The 17,347-nt window shown below is 38.8% G+C and overlaps 1 non-coding gene across 1 annotated transcript; it reads right to left on the bottom strand.

Moving 5' to 3' along the window:
* Positions 1-16,798: 16,798 nt before the first annotated feature.
* On the bottom strand, positions 16,799-16,923 carry MIR9185 (microRNA mir-9185). The gene is given in 1 exon segment (NR_128267.2): positions 16,799-16,923. It is a non-coding gene; the product is annotated as a microRNA mir-9185 (primary transcript).
* Between the last annotated feature and the right edge of the window lie 424 nt (positions 16,924-17,347).

Consider the following 17,347-nt stretch of genomic DNA (forward strand, 5'->3'; position numbering starts at 1 on the left):
GGACTCATCAGCCATCCCCCCCGACAGGCAATAATTGCTGTCAGGGAGCATCACCCTCTGGATAATGCATAGCTGAAATGTGATGTGCTCAGAGGTAAAATTAAAATTTTATATGTGTACTTTAGAAATACACTGTGTGAGTGTTTCATAAATACAAGGCATTAAAATGATTTCGATTCCACAAAGCAGTCGGGGTACAGGAATAGTTTCATCAGGCGGGTATCAGAAAGCTCGCTGGCTGCCAAAACAACAGTGCCGAAAAGGAATTAGGTACAGACCACTCAAGGAAGCTTTGTATAATGCCAACTGGAACTTTTTTTTTTCCTCACCAAAGCATGTTTTGGAAAATCTATGTATGTATCCTATTGTATAGAGAACTTCAAAAGACTAAAGTGGACCACTGCAGAAACCTCAGAATACTGTCTTGAGAATACTTCAAATATTTCCAAAATGCATCAGTGTAAAACATCTGCACTGTAAATTAAAGATGCCAATTGGGTTGCCAGTAAAGGCAAAGTTTAATATTCCCAGATGTTATTATACAGTATTTATGATATGTTGGCTGAGTAGGGTATGCACATTTGTACATCATTTGTATTTTTTCAAAATGTAAATCTAATCCCCAGAGATATAACAATAGCAAGGCGGAATACATTGTCTGAAAAATAAAATTCGTATTTCTTTTTTTATTGTTAGTTTAAAAGATAGAGGAAGGGAAAGAGTAAGAAAGCTAATTCCTCTACTAAATGGCATTTTTTCTTATTGATGTAGCACCTCCAAATGCTTCATAAGCATAGGTATAAAGTGAATAGTTTCTAATTTTGGCATTGATTATTCCCATTACAGACCTTTGAGAGGGTGCAAGGAAAGCTAAAAACGCTCATTTACTTAATAAACTCTCTTTTTGAGGTACTGACCATGTTACAGCATACTCCACTTTTAAAGCTCCATATAGTTTAAGACAGTTGGTTGAATTCTATCTAGGATGTTCAAAACAAAATGAAGCATGGTAATTTCACAGCATCCAAGAAGCCATACTTATATTATAGAAGTATTTTGGGGCATTTAGTAGTTCATAGCATCCTTGCCCTTGTAGGAACTGGTAACAAGGATAGCATAGCGGAAGCAGTTTCGTTCTGGAGCTTTCTCCTACTTTATTTGGACTTGAGCTTCAGTGGTAAAAACCATAAAAGAACATTTTTACGAGCAAAGTTATTTTGGTTAACCCAAAGGACAATTTTTATCCAGTCACTGTCTAGTTCAATTATTCAATAGGTTTTGAACTAAAATATAAATACTGAAAGCAGAAAGGGAAGGACGTCAAGTCTGGATGTCCTTTACATAGGTGATGTAGTTAAGTACCAGTCTCCAAATACTTTGGCATTATGCAAAAACCTTCAAGGTGGAGGTCACAAAACTAGGCTTTTAGACGCTATCACTAGTCTTGGAAACATAATTTTGGCTTTTTGAGAACAGTTCAGTGGTTACCAGGGGAAGGGGGTTGGGGAGTGGCCATAGCGGGTGAAGGGGAGCACTTATGTGGTGACGGACAAGAAACAATGTACAACTGAAATTCACAGTGATGTAAACTCTTATGAAGTCAATAAAATAATAATAACAATGTCAGCTCTTTGGAATTCTGTTCCTTCATTTTCAAAGTAAGAAAGTTGGGTTAGACTAGTTTTTCTGACCTGCTTCAGCACCAGAGGACCTCGTTTGAGCAGCTGTCTGAGGACTTCCAGTTGGGAACCTCCAATTAGCATATATAGTCAATTTGGGGACAAATTCACAACATGTGTTAGATGTGAGGCTGGGATCACAGAATTCCCAAAGTTTACTTCCAACTCTGGCAGTCTATGATCCTATGACTTACTTGCTGCCAATCCTTCAATCATCATCAACGACAATGAGTTATGGGGTGCCTATTATTTTACCATATTGGGCTAGGAAAGGGAGATAGTAAAAAGTTTAAAAGATTTCTCTTCATTCCAGCTGGGAAGATGGATTAGACAAATAAAATCAAGGGAATAGGGTAATGTGCACTGGGTAGAATGATAACCTAGGGCCAAAAGCTTTAGGAAGGCCTTCACAGATTGGACTTGAGAGAGGTTAACGAGCTAGAAGAGAGGGGACCCGTGGAAAGGGGTGGTAAGGTCTTTCCAGGAGGGATAAATGGAGTCATCAGAAACATGGGAACAAGAATATTCAATGCCTGTCTTGGAATAATGAGTAGGCCAGTTTGACTGGAAATAATTGTACATTATTTAATGAATCTTTAATCCCAAATTGTGTGTAGCAGTTTAACTGGTATTTTAGCAAATGTGGTAACTATTATTGCTATATTTAGCCAGCCTGTGGTACATCAGACTATCCAACTGTTTACAATTACTTCTATTAACCCTAGGGAAATTATTGATGTGTCTCAGAATCTAACACCGACACAGTAGAACAATTGACAGATGTTTATTGGATCCATATAGTGTGCAAGTCTTTATAGGGCGTAAAGCTGCGCTGGAAAGGTTCGTGCCCTAAGGGAGCAGACTAGTTACTGTTGTAAAATGCCCTCAAGGAAAAAACAAAATAAAATAGGAGATCATACAGCCAATCTGGTACTTTAAAAACTAAATCTTCAAGCAACCTATACTTACAGAAGTGATCTTGCTCACAGGCGTGATGAGAATGCTTACCTTGATACATTGATGACTCTAAAGCTCTAGCTCTCATCCAGGTCACTTCTTCTCCCCCTAAGCTCTAAGACAGGATTTCCTTTATTTTTCCACTCTGAAGATCTCTACTTGGTGTCCTACAAGCACGCCAAACTTGAAGTTCCAATAGAATACATCATCTTCTCTCCCCAACACACCATCTCTCTCCCAAACAAATACAAGTAACAAAAGCAGAAACCACCTCCATTGCTTCTACCATTACAAAAACTAGCCCCCAAAAACCTCCAGACCAAACCAAACCAAATCCATCCTTTCTCTGTCAATTCCCACCTTGGTGAAGGGCACTACTTCCAACAACCCAGTCACCAGGTCAGAAACTCTGGACCCTGGGAGAAGGGCATGATGGATGGTGGGGGCGATTGCATGCATGAAGGGGGAAGGGATAAGGGACTGTTATGTGGCCAAGGGATATGTCTGTCCCTGTATTTCTACACTACCTGGCACTTAGTAATTGTCCAATAAATGTTGGTTAAATTAAGTAGAAATTTGTGTAAGAGTGAAATTATTGCTTTATCAAAAGGGAGGAATAAATCAATATTCATCCTTTTGCTTTTTCTGAAGAGCATAAAGTTTGACCCACAGATTCTTGAACTTGTATGATTTGTTCTTTGGTTCAGGTTCATCAAGGGCTGAATAGACTTCTGTGAGCTAACTTCAAAATCTAACCAGCATTTATAATCTGACTTCTGAGGGAAATAGTATTCAGCATTTCATGCGGCCAATTTACATAGTTACTTTTGGAATACAACTTGTTTGTAAATTTGGGATTCTCTGTGTTATATATGATAAATGCTAAGTGAATATTTCAGATGCTGGACGCTAATGGTGTACTAAAGAGGGCAAGATGGCTTCCAGGGGAGTAGGTGAGAAAACTTTTCAAGATGGAAGATTTATAAGAAACTTTGAGAATGGGCAGGAGTTGAAAAGGCAGAGAGTAGGAAGAAGGGCATTCTAGATGAGAGGGAAATTATGAACAAAAGCAAGAATCAACAAGGAGTACAGGGGGATAGTGAGTAAAAACCTAAGTTGTGTAGAGAAGTGTCAGAGATTTGTAGAAAGCATGTTACTGTGAGAACAGAACTTTAGGAAGATTAATCTGGTGGTTATCTGTGGCATGATTTGGAGTTGAGAGAGATTGGAAATGGGAAAATCAATTGAGTCTCTTTCACAAATCCTCTCATGAGATAATGGCCTAAACCAGAGTTGTAGTTGATATACAAAAAATATGGGAAAAGATAATAGGAAATGAATGATATTTTATTATTTCATAAAGCAGAAATTATATTCTAGGCCTTCTAATTTATAACAAATATATAAACCACAGTGAGATATTCTTTGAAATACATCATTGTGAGGTCTTGTATTGTCTTTTTTGAAGGTACTTTTTGTTCATGTAAAAAACATATTAAATGATACATAATTACACTGATAGAGTTATCAGTTGAATTTTTGTTATTAAAAAGGCACACTGACACTTCTATTTTTAGCAAAACTGAATTTTAGATAATCTGAAAAACAGTCTCATTAGAAAACACTTGGAAATCAGGGTAAAATACAATACTCTCATACACCAAAAGTGAAGAGTGACTTGAAAACCATAACGGTGTAGTGGAAGATGATGTTATGGCTGCCCTGGAGAGTTTGTTGGTCTGTTAACCTAGAGCCTGGGGTTTTTTATTCCATGCAAGAACACGAGAAGCCTTGGGCCAGTGTCAGATCAGACACTCCCCTAATGCTGGAACCCCTGAAATGCTGTGCCCTCAGAGAAAGAGCAAGCCAGCAAAACTCTGTTTACCAACTTGGGGAGGCAGCCAGGAGCTTGATGCTTTTCACCTGTGTTCTGGGGGGACTGAAATAGTATCCACTTAAAGTTTATGACCACAAGCCCTCATTTGGATTTATTTGAATTTACACCATCTGCTGGGGCCCAGGAACAGCCCCACAATGAGAAATGAACCAAAAAAGTGGTCTAGGCTAGGCCGGTATTACCTCGGGAGTGCTTGGTAGAAGCAAATGCAAAACCTTTCTGGGGGGTATACTCTTAACTCCAGTGGTACAGGGATATAATTGTATAATGTAAGCGTTATCCTCTGTGCATAATTCCCATAGAGGCACCTGCACAGAATAAAATTATAAAATACACAAGGAAATAATCTACTATGAGTGAGGGTCAGCAAATATATCCAATAGCATGATTAGACCCCAAGAACTTCAATTAATGGGAACATTAACGGAAAACATCTGATACATATAACCATAGACTTCAAAGAAGAAATGAAGAACACAAAAAGAACAAGCAATCAAAAAAATTTTTTAAAGCATTTTGCAGCCTCATTCTCGGCAGGTTGTTTGGGAAAGAGGAGCCATTAGGGCACAAACAGGACCAAGACTAATGGTTGGAAGCTGTTAGCACTCTGAATTGTAATGTCCATGGGGCTGGTGTGAGCTTCCATCCTATTCAATTAATGCTGATATTAAAAATGTCAGATATTTTGGGTGAGGCCAAGTGGCAGGGATATCCATGGAGTGGTGATAATTTAAGTCAAATGGAAGAAAAGTGGTTGTGAGATTTCTGTCCAGTTGGAAGCAAGACCCCAGCCATCAGGTAGAGTGTGGGGGGCTGGTGGTGGGTGCAGGAGTCTGGGAGGAGGTGGAGGATAGCCACTGACAAGGACTAGGGTGATTGTAAAACCCTAGTCAAAAGGGCTTGAGTTCAGGGCAGATGTATATCCTAGGAGAGAAAAGGGGCACAAAACAAATTGGGAAAGAAGTCCTGTAATGCATATTAAGCATGTGTGAAGAAGACAGGGAGCAGAGAGGACATAGTTCAAGGTTTGAATTATGGGTGCCCTGGATACCAGACTTAGAATAACAAGACTAATTCCAGACCCTACACACTGATAGGAACGAGGTTTCCAATATGCTGCCAGGCTTCGTTAGGACTTGCTCAGAACTTGAGCAAATTTAGAACCTAAAGTTGAGTGAAGTTCCATGAGGCAGGCACTGATACATCTGACTGTATCTACATATCCACTTATCTCTAGACTGTGCAATGTTTTTAGGACTTAAAAAAAAATGAAGAATCTTGAGCTAGCCGTGATGGCCTAGCTGTTAAAGTTCGGCACACTCTGCTTCAGTGGCCTGGGTTCAGTTCCCTGGGTGTGGAACCAGGCCACTCATCTGTCAGTAGCCATGCTGTGGCAGCAGCTCACATAGAAGAACCAGAAGAACTTACAATTATACACAACTATGTACTGGGGCTTTGGGGGGAAAAAAGAAGTAAAAGGAGGAAGATTGATAACACATGTTAGGTTAGGGCAAATCTTCCCCTAAAAAAAAGAAAGAAGAATCTTATGTTAGCATTGGGTAATAAAGCAATTGTCATCCCCTTTAATTTACTACAAAATATCATGCAAAATATTTCTTTTTGCACACAAAATGATTTATTTAAATGAATGCAACATCTCAATGAACAGATTTACGTTAAATCCATCCAACTCTTTGCTATTTGGCTTCCACCATCACTATAATTTCTTTTGAGGTGTTTATTAAGAGGAGCACTTTTTTCTTTGCTAATAAAGAATCTTTTGATGAGTAGTTTTTTCATTTCAGAAAATTGAAAATGAAATTTTAAGTTTCTGGGTTTGGAATGTCTTCTGTCTGAGAGATGGAATTCCAGTCAGCCCTCTCCTCACCCTAACTGGCTGCCATGTTGCTGCCCATCTACAGGCTCAGTCTGGATGGGCCTTGGCAGGAGCTGCTCCCTTCTGGAAAGAGGCCGCAGCTGCTGGATTCCCAGGGTTGAGGATCTGCAACTGAGAACCACAGTCTTTCTTTCTATTTTTATATTTTTTTAATTTTTTTTAAAGATTTTATTTTTTCCTTTTTCTCCCCAAAGCCCCCCGGTACATAGTCGTATATTCTTCGTTGTGGGTCCTTCTGGTTGTGGTATGTGGGACGCTGCCTCAGCGTGGTCTGATGAGTAGCGCCATGTCCGCGCCCAGGATTCGAACCAACGAAACACTGGGCCGCCTGCAGCGGAGCGCGCGAACTTAACCACCCGGCCACGGGGCCAGCCCCAAGAACCACAGTCTTTCTGATCGTCCTGGGTCAGACCTCTTGGGAACTGTGCTGCCAGATTGCATGTGAGTTTCCAGATACTCCTGGGACTTTGGATTCCAATGGCTCGTTGCTCTCCCTGCCCTCAACAGAGCCCCTGTCTTCCTCAGTGCATGCTCTCGCTGTCTCCAGCTCACAGCTACGTGCTTTAGAGTAATTTTCAGCATGCTGTTCAGGCAGGGTTGCAGTGTGACAACACTAGGAGTACTTTGTGGCAATCTTCCAGAGTTAGAGAGTTCTGTTTCCTGTAAAATAAAAATAAAATTCCTAGAATCTGTGTTTGAGGGCAGAGAGGAGGCTAAGAAAAATTGGTTTACAGTGTGCTGTAAAATTTCCAAAGTGTGTCCCGAGATACATCTCATCCTGAGAAGTCCTTTAGGAAAAAAAGATTGGTTAAGGAAACTTTAGGTTAGTTGGTTAAAAAAATGTGTAGAAATCTGCATACTATTCTCCCTTGTGGAAATTCACAATTCATAGGAGCATGTTAATAGCTCTGAGAAGTCCTACAGTAAAGAAACCTGTCTAATTTTGATTAATCCAGTGTTTTCCAAACTCTTTGATCTCCATAACATTTTTTTTTTTTAAAGGTTGGCACCTGAGCTAACAACTGTTGCCAATCTTTTTCTTTTTCTGCTTTTTCTCCCCAAGTCCCCCCAGTACATAGTCGTACATTGTAGTTGTGGGTCCTTCTAGTTGTGGAATGTGGGATGCCGCCTCAGCGTGGCCTGTTGAACGATGCCATGTCCGTGCCCAAGATCCGGACCAGCAAAACCCTGGGCCACTAAAGGGAACTTAACCACTCGGCCACGGGGCTGGCCCCTCCGTAACCTTTTTTGAATAGTACATGCTACCATCCTGAGGGAACTAGAATGCTGGGGACTGTGGTTTGGAAACATTAGAATTACCTGCATCTGCCAGGCCTCATTGTCTTTGCAGCTTCTGCCACAGAGGCCCACTTTTATATTCTGGACCTTTCTTCCTTCTTGGCCTCTGTGACTTCCCTCATTCTGATGTTATTCCTACTTCCTCTCTGTGTCGTAAACCTGGGTGTTCTCCAAGGTTCAGGCCTCAGCTCGTGGTTCTTTTTTTTTTTTTTTTTTTTTTTAATAATTCTCTTCCTTTGGGATCACATTCCATCTCCTGGTTTCAATCATCACCCATATATGGATTAAAAAAATCCATCTCTAGTACCTCTCCCAGCTGTAGTCCTGCATCTCAAAACGCCTCCAGAACGTTTTCACTTGTATATTCTGCTGCCACTTCAAAGGCAAATGTCTATACTCCTCTTCCCACAATATGTACCCCTTTCTCTGTATATCTATGCAAACAATAACCAGTTACAGTCCACAAAGTTCGAGAAAACCCCATTTTAACAGCAATAAAGAAGATTAAATACTCAAGAATATGCATAACAAGAAATGTGCAAAATCTAGGTGTGAAAAATTTAAAACACTCCTGAAAGTGAAAAATGTCAACTTGAACAAATGGAAAGATATCCTTTATGCTGGGATGGAAGGAATCAACATTATAAAGATGTCAGCTCTCCTTAAATCAATTTATAGATTTAATGTAATTCCAATAAAAGTACCAACAAGCTTTTTTTACGGGGCTGTATAAGTTGATACTGAAGTTCATGTGGAAAAATAACCATGCAGGAATATCCAGGATAACATTCAAAAATTATGAGATAAGAAAGACATTGAAGAAGATAAACTACTTCATGTAAAAGGGAAGGAGATTTTGAGAAAATAAACATTTATCTGCTCGTTTGTGCAAAAGAAAGGCAGGGAGGATAAATCAAAAATAATGAGATTGGTTACCTCCAGGGAGTGGATGGGAATGGGTAGAAAGAATGTGTAGTAAGAATGAGGGGGGAGTGACAGCTCTCTGTGTATGTCTTTTTATATCGCTTTGACTCTCGGAACCACGGTAATGTTCCACATGCTTTCTCCTCAAAATAAATAATTAAAATAAGCCAGGACTTGGGGGGAACCTCAAATGAAACATGAAGAGTAATAAATGACCCTCAGTGTGTTCAGTGAATAATGTGATGACACTGAAGTGGGTGGGGAAGAAAAGAACTAACCTAACTAACTTTGGAAAATAGTTTTTTGGCTATAAACTGTAAGGCTAAGGCCAAAAATCCTGCACAGAAATATTGTACTCAATAAATTTGTTTCTCATGGGAATATGGGTTTCAAATTATGAAACTACTTTATGTGTATACTATGATTGAACAAATAGGAAAATACGTCGTGGGTAATGAGAGCCAGGTTTCTCACTGTCAGAGAAAGAAGTCACAAACAAGGAAAGCGGGGGAGGCAAGAATGAATTTTGTGGTGTTGGATTAAAATTGAAGGTATCAGTATGAACTCATGGTTTTATTTATATATATACACACACATAAATATAAAATATATTTTATGTATAATATATGCATATGTATGTACGTTTATACACACAGACGAGTAGTGTTAGAAATAAATATAGATGTGTGTGTGTGCTTGTTACTATACACACATATATTTCCCACCTTCGTTCACTCCGTGGGCCCAGAAGCAATGACAACCCAGCCACATCAGGTGTGCCTAGCAGCCGGATCTTGGTTTCTATCATTCTCCACTAAAAGAAACCAGCGTTCCTTGCAAAATGGTTCAGTCCGTGGGCTGGGCAGGGAAAATACAAAATGAGCCTGGAAAATTTCCTAGTGTGGGAAAATAAGGAAATGCTCAAAAAATGATAGGGGCATTTTGAAAAAATACCGGAATTAACTTGAAAGATATACCAATGCCAAATCTGTGGGAATTTGAGCAACAAAATAAATAATGATAGTTTTTGTTGATAATCAATAGAATAAAATAAACATCTATGAATCCATACTGATATAAAGAAATAATTGAATAAATAAAAGGGGAGAAGGCATAGCTCTTCCCTGCGGTAGAATTCTAATTAACAAATGTAGAAGGGATGATGAAAATAGAAAATCACCATTGGTACACACCAAAGTAATAATTGTTGCAGGTAAGAACCATCAATGGGTACTAAAATTAGTGGACAAAATTATGATCAGAAACAGGATTTTGCACAGTCTCAAAGTATCTCCCACAATGTACTTATTAGTTACAAGAAAAAAATGGTAACTGTACAGTGGAGAAGCCTCACAGATGCTACCTTAACCAGGTGATCAAATCTAACATGAGCAGTAACAAGATCTACTGACATGTACCCTGATGTGATGGACTAAAAAGGGCACATCACTTCTGTGGTACTCTCGCCAAAAACACATAACCTCCATTTATTATGGAAATATCAGAGACACCCAAACGAGAAACATTCTACAAAATCACTGACCAGTATTTTTCAAAAGTGTCAAAGTCATGGAAGACAAAGAAAAAGAAAAACTGAGAAACTGTCACATATTGGAGAGACATGACAAGTAAATGCGATGTGGGAGCCTGGACCAGAAAAAGGAAGTTAGTGGGAAAACTGGAGAAATTAGCATAGGGTCTGTAGATTAGCTAACTGTATCATATCAATATAAATTTCTTGTTTTCTGTAATTGTGCTATATTTTACATTTATAAATACACATACATTTTACAAATATAAATACAGAATCTTTGAAAATACAGTTTTGTATTTACACAAAATACAAAATTATATTTTACTATTAGATGTTAACATTAGAGAAAACTTACTGAATGGTATATATATATATATATATATGGGAACTCTGCAATTTTTGCCACTTTTCCGTAAGTCTAAAATTATTTGAAACAAAGGTTAAAAACAATTAGATAAATAGGACACAACTTCATCTATTAGGAATACACACTTTAATATTTAAGAACTAAAATTTTAAAAAATTACTGGCAAGGCTATGATATTAATTTTAAATTTAGGTCTGCTATAGGGCGTTTTAATCCAACTTACACTTTCTTTAACACGCTTTCTTACTACGACATGATCTGGCGGGGCTGGTAAGCTCAAAGTCTTTTCCAGTATGCCATTCTTTCTCTGAAAGCTTATGTCTTGCTGTAAACATACACTTCAAAGTGATAATGGGCATTAAAGAAAAGTTGAAAGATATATTTTTAGTTTATTTACCTAAGAAAAATATATAGGCTGCTTATATGACCTTTAAATTGTTGTTAGATACTAAAGTAAATTTATTATTACTCCTTTTAGAATTTATTCTCTTGGGTATCATCTTTGTTCACGCTGTCTTCATCTCATTTTAAGATACTGAGATTCTTTATGTTTCCTATTGCTGTTCATGTATGTGCACAACCACCCTGATATAGATACGTGTATGGGCAGGTTCTCTTTCCTCAGGTTCAGGGAAGTTTAGCTACAAATCCTCTGGATGAGGGAGTCCTGTGTGGGGAAATTGAATTCTTTTCTCCCTTGTTTAGCTGGTGAAAGGCCTTCTTATTTTATTTTATTTCTCTTTAGGAAGATTAGCCCTGAGGTAACTGCTGCCAATCCTCCTCTTTTTGCTGAGGAAAACTGGCCCTGAGCTAACATCCGTGCCCATCTTCCTCTACTTTATACGTGGGGCGCCTGCCACAGTGTGACTTGACAAGCTGTGCCATGTCAGCACCCGGGATCCGAACTGGTGAACCCTGGGCAGCTGAAGCAGAACATGCAAACTTAAGCGCTGCGCCACTGGGCTGGCTCCATGAAAGGGCTTCTTAGTTGAGTTGTTAATACTTCAGCCTTAGATTGCAGTTTAGATGCAACTAAAGTGCTTTGAGGGCTCCACATACAATATCTTTACTTCCTGAACTGGAGTAGTTGCCTGATGACACTGCTAGTATTATAGATACAACTTTAAACAAAGCAGAGGCAGATGGTCTTTGTGATTTTTATCCTTGGAATTAAGTTCTCTACGGACAGTAAAATCCAGACAAAACTAAATAGAAGATCCAGATAAAATTCATGCAGGTTCGTGTGGATGACTGCGTTCAACAGTGCAGAGGGGAATGGTCACTCACTTACAAAACACTTTCCAGAGAAGATGGGAACCATCGCTGTGATTGGTACTGCTGTCCAATATCAGTTGTTTCTACTCCTTTTGAGTTCCTGTGTTTTATTTCTGGGGTACTGTTGAAAAAAAAAAGGAAGCTGGCAAGATACTAAATATTTCACACTGAAATTTGAACTGAGCAAGAGCTTAAAATAGTTGCTTTTAATTTTGAAGAGTTATATAGTGAGATGTTTTCATTTTATCTAGAAAGGAAAAAATAACGAATGGCCATGAACAGAAGTGCGTTATTCCTCAGAAACTGTGGGTTCAAACATGTGCCAAAGTAAGATTGTTCCTTACCCCTTTGAACACCAAGATATTTGATGAGTATTGGGTTACTGAAGGTGTTCTTCACACCAGTATGAGTAGGTGTTTTTTTGCTGAGGAAGATTTGCCCCGAGCCAACATCTGTGCCAATCTTCCTCTATTTTGTACGTGGGTCTCTGCCACAGCATGGCTGCTGATGAGTGGTGTAGGTCTGTACCCGGGAACCGAACCCAGGCCGCTGAATTAGAATGCACTGAAATTAACCACTAGGCCATGGAGCTGGCCACATGTCTTAGGTAACTTTGCCTATGACTTTAAATGGGTTTGGACACTCTCATTACACTGTGTTGAAGTGGCTTGTTTGCTTGTCCATCTACATTATGATCAACTGGATCATAATTCAGAGCAGACACTGAATTTTGTTCACCATAGTATCTCCGAGATCTAGCTGAGGGCTTACTACTGCAAAATGGGGTCGAATAATTATCTGATGAATGAATGAATGAGTGAATAAATCTCACGCTCTAATATAGATTCTAATTTGAAAAGAAGGTACAAGAAAATAGTGGTGACTGTGTCGCATGACATAACTTGCTAGATGCTGGTTTTACATCAGAGGTGACCTAGTTCTCAATCATGGGACCCTTTATCTCAAAGCGGCTCCAAGTGCTCAGGAGTCCTTTCAAATTTCTGCTGTCTTAGGCAGATCTCTTTACCAGTTGTTTGTGACACGCATGTTGTAGACACTCTTGCTTCAGGCTCCTTAATCACCATTGTCAACTCTTCAGCTTTGTTTAAGGGTGATGAGGTAAAATATGACAACTCAGATAAAGTTTAAAACCAATGCCAAATCATCATCAGAAGCAAGAGTGTCTACAACTAGTCTACAAAGTTTGCCAGTTTCTCCCTGTTCAACACGTCACTCAATGTTCAACGATAGGAGTCACACAATGAGATGTGTCTTGCCCATCTGTATACAGTCTTAAACAAGGACACACAATCAAACAATACCATACGTCGGGTGTTGTTCTGTCTGCACATGTTCTTCTCTCATTATTACCGTGGGAGTGAATCTCTGTCAAGGAACATGAAGCTGGTTTAAGAAAGGTTCTCAGCAGTATCACTGAGGATAAAGAGACTTATATTGGGTCTGGATGCAGACAGATCAGAGCACTTGCCATATTAGCTTTAAAGAAGTACTACCTAGCGTGATGCACACACTTTTTTTTCTAAATGGTAAAAATGGCATAAAAATATTACGTAAAGTTTAGGAGACACGAAAAAGAAAAAAATCAAAAACTCACCCCTTTGATACAACAACTTTATGACATTTGAGAAATTCCACCCAGGTTTTTTTCATAGACATGTTTTCACATAGTTGTATTCACAATAAAATACATTTTGCATTCTGCTGTTTTTCCTTAATGTTGCATCATTCACGTTTTCCATTTTATTCTATTCACACATATTATTTATAGCTTCAGGAAGTGTGTGCCTTGTTAGCCAGTTCTAGAAGGGTAATGTATGCACCGAAAGATGAGACAGTTGTGTGTAGGTTTTTTGTTTTGTTTTGAAAACCTGTTTAAGTTTACGGATATAGTGATTTAGGGCTTAGTTAGCCTAAGAAATATAACAGTAAATATAATATAATATATAAATATAATATATAAATATAATAAATATATAAATCATATGTATATTTAATAAATAAACAACTCATGCAATATAATAATTCTGTTGAAGGCATCCTCAGCTCTTCCTTTCTGTTAACACAATCATCTGATTTCTGTTCCCCTCCTCCCACCCCAGGGGTTGCAGTTAAGACATCATTACATTTTATTACCTCCTCTATGAAAGTGAAAAATATTAAAGAGCTTAGATAACTTTTCCAGTTTTAAAACAAGTGGTAGCCACCGTATAGCACTCTTGATTCTTAATGGCTAATCTTCCTCAAAAAAAAAAAAGTAAAAAATATCTTTGTAAACCCCATATATTAGATTGCTTGTAGTTGTCCTCAGTTCCATTGTTATTAAAGATGTAAAAACTGTTAACAGACGGACAGAAAAGCTCTGGGGCACAACGTGGTACCTTAGTGTTTTTAACTCTATTCACTCTATTTGGATTGACTGAATTAACTATAATTAATTCTGTTGATGAGGATGTGGGGGGAACTAACTTGATAAAAAGGCCTAGATTTATTATATCATTGTCAAATAAATAGTAGAATTTTGAAGGGATTGTAGCCAAAAATTTTCTCTTGCAGCCATTTTTTAAAAAAGAAAATAATTTACATTTAAATATTAACATTCTATCAGAGAAAAATGAATGGTAGATAAAATGCCTTAGTATTTTAATCTTAATAATGTATGTATCCATCATGATAGCTGTATATTTTCTACTTAATATAGTAACATAAAATCTAGATTAGAGACATGAAAATATTCTTATGACAGAACAGTTTTGCAAGAAAAGTGATTTTATTAAGGCAAACAATAAGGCTGCTCATGTCAGGCATTAGAATTTTATTTTAAATAATTGTGTGATTATCCTTTTAGTAACATATGGATTCCCTAGCACTTTTGTTTTATAACCTCATTCTTAAAAACTCCAGTGGCTTGTTTTCTTGTATTTTCCTTAATTGTGGTGATCTTAAACAGATCTGCAGTTTTAAATCTGCCAGTTGTTCTAATACAGATGCATAAATATATTTTCTCCAGTTGGCTATTTATTACAAAGACAGCTTGTATGTGGGCACCGTCAGGACATCTGCATTTTATTGGATTTAATTTTCAGTAATAAAGACCTCCCACAATATAGATTCTTTCCAGCCTGAATTAGCCTGTGTGGGAAGCAAAGGAACCATCAGTCAGGCAGAAAAAATAAATCCATATGGCGCTGATGACTCTGTTTCCCCAGCTGCAATGGAGAAAGAGTCGAGTACAGACAGTGCCCCCAGCAGATCTCTGTTTCCTTTCCAAATCTTGCTGGAACGGGGCTGGTGTCAGTCCCAACCCAGTACCTGTGAGCCAGCCCAGTTCACCCATGTACCATGCCTCAACCATAGACTTAACTAAGATTTTGAGGGCACATTCTCCTTTCGCTCGAATCCTGCTCCATTTCTTCTGCACGCAGGCCTGGTTCCTGGCTCCTACCACTCTCTTCCACTTTGGGGCTCACCTCTGCCCTTTGGATGTGTTGGGCTTTGGTTTTCCCAGTCCAATCCACAGTACTCTCTAGGGACTTTGGTTCAGGTTCCCACACAGGCTCTATGATACGGCGAAATCTTAAAAAACCCCATATGTGTCAAAAAGTAGTCAAAACATTTTATCTTCAGCTTTTTAAAGGTGATAAATCAAACTCGGTAATAGAACTTAAATAGGGGATGGATCTTCTTCACTTTTACAAGTCATACACAACTCTCCACTGTGCAGAGAACAGACAGGAACTGAAAGCTTTTCTTTGGATTGACACTAAAACACCTGGAACAGTTAATTTCTCTTGGTCAGTATCACCCATGGGGTGAGGAGGAGGAAACTGGGTTTAGCATACCCTTTACTATCAGCGTTACCTCCCTCAGCACAAACAAGAAAAACCTGTTATCTCTGCCTGTCAACTCTGAATCTCAGCCAGCAAGAAGATGAGGCTTCTTAAACCACTGTGTTTACGTACATGTAAGCTTTTGGGTAAATTTAAATTCAGTTAAACAAGTTTCCTAGTTGCAAGAGGTGATGCAAATATTGACTTATCCTTAAAACAATTATTATCTAGTGTAGTAGGTAGAATTATGTCCCCTGCAAAAGATATGTTCAAGTTTCTAACCCCTGGTACCTTGAATGTGACCTTATTTGGAAATAGAGTTTTTGCAGAAGAAATCAAGTTAAGATGAGGTCATACTTGATTAGGGTGGGCTCTAAAGCAATGACTGGTGGCCTTATCAGAAGAGGTAAATTTACATACAGACACAAAGGGAGAATGCCATGTGATGAGGCAGGCGGAGATCCGAATGATATGTCTATAAGCCAAGGAAGGCCACAGACTGCTGGCAACCCCCGGAAGTCGCAAAGCAGCGAGGAAGGCGAGGAAGGAGTCTTCCCTAGAACCTTGAGAGAAAGCATGGCCCTGGGACACACTGACTTTAGAATTCTAGCCTCCAGAACTGTAAGAGAATAAATTCCTCTTGTTTTAAGCCGCTTAGTTTGTTGTAATCTGTTAGGAAACTAATACACTGGTTAAGGAGGCAGAAATATGAACAACAAATTGTTAACAGAGTTTTAGAGTTAGGGAAGCATACAGAAAGGAGACATAGCTTTCTAAATGTCATGGACGGTAATTCTTAGAACGCCACGTTCCTTTTGCAAAAACAGTAAGCTATCTGACTTTTTGATTTACTGTATGATTTAAAATGAGTCACTTCACCTCTCTGAGTCTGTTTCTCATCACTGAAAGCGGGTTTTGACCCACCAAACGACCTCTGAAATCTGTTTCACTCACTTGTAACATTTTATGCCTCCAAATATGTAACATACTCCAATTTTTTTTGAATTGTGTATGTATAATTGTAGTATTATGTTAAGTGGTAAAACATCACTTATGGGATTTAGTTTCTCCTCTTCCTGCCCCCTCTCACCCTGGAAAGGGGAGCTGTGTGTAAAACTACAGTACAGTCGGCCGACGGTATCCGCGGGTTTCACATCTGCGGATTCAACCAACCACGTATTATAGACATACTACGTGGCTGGTTCAATCCGCGGATGCAGGACCGTGGATACGGAGGACCGATTAAGGGACTTGAGCATACGCATATCCTGGCATCCGTGGCGGTGGGTGGTGGGGGGGCGTTTTGGAACATTGCCCCAGGGATACCGAGGGAAAACTGTATCTTATTCGCCAAGATAAGGTTCATTTCGGGTGTAGAGAGTTGAAGGGCAAACCATCTCTCAGTTTACACGCTGCTCAAGCCTCCTCTCTGGCAAGCATGTTTGAATAAAGGAATAATCAAACACTAATGTCTGTCTATGGACTAATCCACCTAGCAGTATAATGGAACAGAGGAAATTAACGTGGATTTGACTCTGGGCCTGAGCGGACTCCCTCAGTTGGCAATTCAAACTCTCTAAGCCTGTTTCCTTATCCGTAAAATGGCGATAATATCATCTTATTGGGTTGTTGAGAAGATGAAATGAAATAGAATGCTGTGTATGTTTTTT

Source organism: Equus caballus, chromosome 18 (genome assembly GCF_041296265.1).
Source record: "Equus caballus isolate H_3958 breed thoroughbred chromosome 18, TB-T2T, whole genome shotgun sequence".
NCBI classification, from domain to species: domain Eukaryota; kingdom Metazoa; phylum Chordata; class Mammalia; order Perissodactyla; family Equidae; genus Equus; species Equus caballus.